This window comes from Otolemur garnettii, unplaced genomic scaffold (assembly GCF_000181295.1).
Source record: "Otolemur garnettii isolate 467f Iridium unplaced genomic scaffold, OtoGar3 scaffold00110, whole genome shotgun sequence".
NCBI lineage: Eukaryota > Metazoa > Chordata > Mammalia > Primates > Galagidae > Otolemur > Otolemur garnettii.
Window position 1 is genome coordinate 2,955,243 of NW_003852505.1, and position 6,565 is coordinate 2,961,807.

At 43.6% G+C, this 6,565-nt stretch overlaps 1 protein-coding gene and 1 pseudogene across 4 annotated transcripts in view; one reads left to right on the forward strand and one right to left on the reverse strand.

The window, feature by feature from the left end:
• Window positions 1-6,565, reverse strand: part of SEPT6 (septin 6) — a 76,128-nt gene that overhangs the window by 36,271 nt on the left and 33,292 nt on the right. The gene's annotated exons all lie outside the window — the stretch shown is intronic.
• LOC105887718 lies at window positions 1,841-3,592 on the forward strand (annotated as a pseudogene).

A 6,565-nucleotide genomic window follows, 5' to 3' on the forward strand; every position in this document is an offset into this window, starting at 1 on the left:
ATTAAATTATTTTCAAAAGAAGTTCAAAGCACAGTTACGTATATATTTTTCTTACTCTATTTTTTGATCAACATAATTTAAGTGTGCCTCAGAAGTTTAACTATAGGTTCAAGGGTGCCGTGAGATAAAAAAGGTTGAAAAACACTGGTCTAGGTAAGTAATACCTGTCTTTCAAAGACATTGCTTTTTTATTGTCCTCAACTGGCAATTTCTTCATCTCCCACACCCTCAGTTCCATGGAGGGCCAGAGAGGGCAGTAACTTTCTTCTGGCTTTTTATCCTCTGGTTTACTAGGATATCTCCAGTCTGTGATCAAAATTAGCTCCAACAGACTCTACCTTTCCTCATCACTACTGAGAATTTTGATTGCTCAAGACAGGAGTTCTTAACCCTGGGGTCCTTGAACCTCCAAAGGGTCTAGGGATAGAATTCAGAGTATTCATAAATATAGATAGGAAAATAATTCATTTTTTTTTCACTCATCTCTAACTGAAGTTTAGCAGCTTCTTCATTAAAAACGTAGGTAACAGGGCAGTGCCTGTGACTCAGTGGGTAGGGCACCGGCCCCATATTCCAAGGGTGGTGGGTTAAAACCCGGCCCCGGCCAAACTGCAACAACAACAACAACAAAAAATAGCCAGGCGTTGTGGCGGGCGCCTATAGTACCAGCTACTCGGGAGGCTGAGGCAGGAGAATCATCTAAGCCCAGGATTTGGAGGTTGCTGTGAGCTGTGATGCCACAGCACGCTACCGAGGGCAATAAAGTAAGACTCTGTCTCAAAAAAAAAAAAAAAAGAAAGAAAGAAAAACAAACATAGGTAACAATAATCTACAGTAATGTTAGGAGTACAAGTGGATGCACTGATATTTTCGTTTCCTATTCTAGTTGCAAATCTCCTAAAATAGCACTTTATATATCACAACTTCTAAATTCTGATAATTATTAAGCCTGCATATAGATATTGTTATTTCAGGAATTGATAGGGATGCAGGTGGATTACTAAATCACAAGTTTTCAATATTTTAGTAATTGTATTTCTAGTATAACTGGTATATATTAGGCATCTAAAAACATTATTTTGAGAATGAGCCTACAGGCTTCACTAGATTGCTAAATGGCCAGCAGCACAAAATAAGCCCTGGTCTAGACAATACTACTAGGCGGTGATCTGGGCTATGAAGACACTACACTCGCACGATAGGATAATGGGATAAACAATGACTGGGGGTTCAACTACTTCAATGTAGTGATCAGGGACAGCTTCTCTGAAAATGTAACATTGGAGCTGCAAGGATGAGAATGAGGGCTCCAAGGAGAGATATGGAAGAAGAGCATTCCAGGCAGAGGGAATAAAAATAATATAATGGTTCTGAGGTGGAAACAAGTCTGTCAAGTCTGAGCTGGAGGAGGAAGGCCAGAGAGGTAGGACTCAATGAATTAAGTGTGAAGAAACTATTCACAATAGTCAAAATCAACTGATTACTAGAGAAAGAAAATCTGGACTATCCATACAATGGACTATTACTCAGCCAAGACAAGAAAAAAATTCTGCAGCATGCTCCCACAAGGAGGACCTTGAAGAAGACATCAGAGTGAATGAACAAAAAAAGGACAAATAGTGTATGATTCCACTTATAGGAAGCACCTAGAATATTCAAATTTCTAGAGACAGAAAATAGAACAGTGGTTACCAGGGGCTGAGGGGAGGAGGAAGTGGGGAGTCATTGTTTAGTGGATTTCCTTTGGGGGTGATGAAAATGTTCTGGAACACTCTGCGGTGGCCACCGGGCAGATCCCATCCTGCTCCCTCTCCTGCCTCCCTCCACTTCCTCGGCCACTATGCCTGACAAACCCAAGGTGACTGAGATGGAGAAATTCGATAAGTCAAAATTGAAGAAGACAGAAACCCAATAGAAAAATCCATTGCCTTCCAAAGAAAACTGATCAAACAGGAGAAGCAAGCAGCCGAGTCTGCAGGAGGTGAGTGCCCCCAAGGCACACCACACATCCCACAAGCATTGTCTTATTTCTTTTAGTTGTTTTAACTTTGTAAGATGCAAAGAGGTTGGATCCAGTTTAAAGGGCTGTGCTGCCCCTTTCACATCAGAGTATTGAGATCTACCCACAGCAAAGGCCACGCCTGCCTCTGTCATCTGCCTGTCTGGCTGGCATGGAAGGCAAAGAACTTGCATGTTGGCGAAGGAAGAAGCAGGGTGGGGCAAGGGTGAAATAGCATAAAACCAAGCTGGCCCAACGTTTCCTGCAGACTGTAAAATGCAATTTAATCAGAGTGCCAAATTTTTTGTTCAAATGATTTTAATTATTGGAATGCACAATTTTTAATATGCAAATAAAGTTTTAAAACCTGAAAAAAATGGCTCAGTGCCTGTAGCTCAGTGGCTAGGGCACCGGCCACATACACCAGGGCTGGCGGGTTGGAACCGGCCCAGGCCTGCCAAACAACAATGACAACTACAACAACAACAAAACAATAGCCAGGCGTGGTGGTGGGCACCTGTAGTCCCAGCTACTCAGGAGGCTGAGGCAAGAGAATTGCTTACGCCCAAGAGTTGGAGGTTGCTGTGAGCTGTGACGCCACAGCACTCTACCAAAGGCAACACAGTAAGACTCTGTCTCAAAAAATGAATAAATAAATAAATAAAAAAAGAAAATGAAAATGAAAATAAATAAAATAAAACCTGAAAAAATGCTTTGGGGGTAGATAAAGGTCATAGTTGGCAATGTATTAAATGCCACTGAATTGTTCACCTTAAAATAGTTAATTTTTATGTTATATGAATTTCACCTCGAGACAAAAAAGTAATAATAAAGGATGACGCAAGCAAGTAGCAAGGGCCAGATGATGTAGGGTCTTGTGGGTAGGATGTAGGAAGGAGGTGTTTTTTTGTTTGTTTGTTTTTGGCTGGGCCTGGGTATGAACCTGCCACCTCCAGTATATAGGGCCATCACCCTACTCCTTTGAGCCACAGGCACAGCCCTGGAAGGAGGGCTTTTTAACTGCAAATGGGGTCTTCTGTTCCACAATGCCTTCTCATTGGTTATTGTTGGTTTATAAGAAGTATATGGCTTTCTGCATGTTTATTTTAAGACTGGTACCTTACTGAACTATTATTTGTTACAATTGTTTTTCAGCTGATTACCTTAGGTTTCCTAAATAGTCATATTGTAGAAAAATAACCATTTTACCTCACAATGAACACTTTTCAATTGTCATCTTTCTTGATAACATTTGCTGGTCCCTTCCTGAACACTGTCCCCGGGCTTCACCGACATCATTATCTCCTACCTCTCTAATTCTTCTTTGTCACTTACCTCAGCTAAATTCCTGGCCTGTCTTTGTTGTGGTTCCATCCTGGACCACCTTCTGTTGGCCTTCTGTACATTGGATGCACACTGTCCCCAGGCGGTCTCACTCCCTCTCAAGGCCTCAGTCACCACTAACCACCGCCACCACTTCTATCATACTTCTTAGACACCTGAATGCCATCCTTATCTTACTCTCTCTCAGGTCAGTCCTCTGAGCAAAGACAGCCATCAGAGGGTCCCCTGCTAGAGACCCATGAGGCCTGATCACAGACACTGCACCTGAACACAACTATGTCAGGCACCAACGCCAAGATGCCCCAAGGTCAGTTAGGACTACTGGACCCATGCCAAAAGTGACAAGAGCTAATTTATCCTCTTACCACACTTCTAGTCACTGCTTCTTTCCTCTGCATACATCCCTATTCTGCTCTGTCCCTCTTGGACTCATGCTCCTAGAATTCGCCTTCACCCAAAACATTGCCATTGCACCTCTGAAACCCCTGTTCTGTGATAAACAAAACTGCCTACATCTTCACCACTCAGAGTGTGGTCCTTGGGCTAGCAGCACCCTCGTCACCTGACAGCTAGTCAGAAATGTAGAAATCTCTGGTCCCCAGCCTAGACCTACAGGATCAGAATCTGCTTTTTATCAAGAGCCTCAGGAACTCGTAGGTACATTGAAGTTTGAGAAGTGCCAGCCTATGTCATCTAGGTACCTCCTCACAGGAGTCTACCCTCTTACCCTAATGGAAACCTAATTCTCCCCTGAGGATATCATTATCCAGCCAGGTTCTGGCTTCTCATTCTCCCTCTCATTCTGAGGACCTTGGAGTTAGGCGCTGCAGGCATTCGTGAGGCTCCTCAGTGCCCCTTCTAGACCATTTGACTTCTCCACCTCAGTATAAAAACATTTCCACACCTGAGCCCTGTTCCATCCTCTTCCATCTTCTTCTGGTTCAGTCTTTCTCTACATTCTGGGTGACTGTGATGTATGTGTGGACAACCCATCAAACTTCAGCCTCTTTATTCCTTCTCTGCATCAACTTCACAAGTTTTAGCTCCCTCCTCTCCAGCCGCCTCCCCACCTTTCCATTAGCCGGACCGGCTCCACCCAAGAAACCCTCACTCTAACATCCAACCGCCTGACCACAACCGCACCTCTTTCCAGTTCTTTTGCCTTCAATTCTCTTAACCCCAGTCTTCCACTTCATCAGACACTATGCACGTATCTGAGAGCATAGAAGACTATATGGGAGAGTGAGTGGTGCCTGTGGCTCAAAGGAGTAGGGCGCCGGGCCCATATGTCAGAGGTGGCGGTTTCAAACCCAGCCCCAGCCAAAAACTAAAAAAAGACTATATGGGAGAGTACAAGAGGCTATGAGAGTTTGTGAGAGCATATGACAACACGTGAGAGCTTATGAGAGAATATAACAGTGTGTGAGAGCACATGAGCGCTTAGGAGAGCCAGGAGAGCGTATGCAATCTACATGTGAGCATATGAGCATGTATGAGAACTTATGAGAGTACACAAGAGCATATCAGGTCTGGAACCTTGACCCTTTTATTATCTCACAGGGAAGCAGCCCCTTACTGGCCTCATCTCCTTCTTTGCCCCAGCAGAACCCCATGACCCACCACCTGAACCACTCTTATCCACGCCCTCATCTCCGTTCCACCTTTCCTTCCACAACATTGCTACACTGAAGAAACATCAGGATCTACTTCCTCTGCTCCTGCCCCATGGCTGCTCAAGTTGTCTAGAAGCAATCACAAAACCATGATTGACACCACAACGAGTGCCTGGTCCCTGTCCTCCTCTGGGTCTCTGGAGCAACATAACAGTCCCTTTATTTGGCCTTCATTAACTCCTTTCCATTGCCCTCATTGGCCTTTCCAAACTTTTGTCACTTTCCTCAAACTCCAAAACTGACTCCTGACCCCTTCACTCTCACAAGATGGTCTTACTTCCTACTTTACCAATGAAGTCAAGGTCACCAGGCTCACAGCTCCACAACTTCTTGCCTCACTCCCTGTCCTTGAAAAATGCCCCTGTGCACTTGATTTCCTCCCTTTCAGACTGTCTGGGATCCTTGCTTCGTCTACCATTTCCTCACCTCCTACTGACTCTTTCCTCTAAATCTATAAATAGGTTTAAATGTTCTCTCATCTAAAAAAACATCTTTCCTAACCATCCACTTCTCCCAACTACTTCCTTCTGTCTTTTCCTCCCTTAGCCGTCAACTCTGGCCTGCACCTATCATAAGGCCTGACACATAGTAGGTGCCCAACAGATATTCAATGGGTGGGTGGAGATTTTGTGAAATAATAATACTCATCTTTTTTTACTTCCCATTCACTCTTCATTTCAACACATTGTAGACTGACCCACACCACCATCCTAGTTAACACATTCAATGGATACTTTTGTTTTGTTTTGGTTTTTGGATTTAGATTTTGACTTTTCAACGTCTTTCTTTTTATGTCAAATTAATATGAGGGTACAAATTTGTATTATTATTATTATTATTATTTTTGTTTGTTTGTTTGTTTTGAGACAGTCTTCCTTTGTCGCCCTTGGTAGTGTCATGGCGTCTCGGCTCACAGCAACCTCAAATTCTTGGGCTTAAGTGATTCTCTTGCCTCAGCCTCCCTACTACAGGTGCCCGCCACAACACCCAACTATTTTTAGAGACAGGGTCTTGCTCTGGCTCAGGCTGGTCTCAAACTCATGAGTTCAGGCAATCCACCTGCTTCGGCCTCCAAGAGTGGTAGGATTACAGGCAAGAGCCACCAGAGGGTATAAATTTTTAGATTTCATTGTTCTCACTTCCAGGGTAAAATTCCAGTTGTAAAAGAGCCTCTCACCCAGGGGGCACGTTATATGCCCTTACAATGTGCACATAAATGGATACTTTTGGTTCTGAATAACTTATTCTCTTTATTCTATTTTTCCTACAAATATGGACAAATACCCACTACATGCCAGCTGGTTAATCTGAACTGTAAGACTTAGCTCAGCCTTTCTTGATCACCTGCTCTCCCCTCTCAACAACCTTCACCCTATCCTCCTACCACCAAGGTTGACTAATCGTTATCCTTCTGTTCCCACATACACACATTCCTGTGACTGTGCTTTCCACACTATACGTAATCTGTATGCAGACTTTCCCCTCCACTAAGCTGCAAGCTCCTTAACTAAAGACTGTGCTTTATTTCTTAGTATTTTTGGTACTTCAT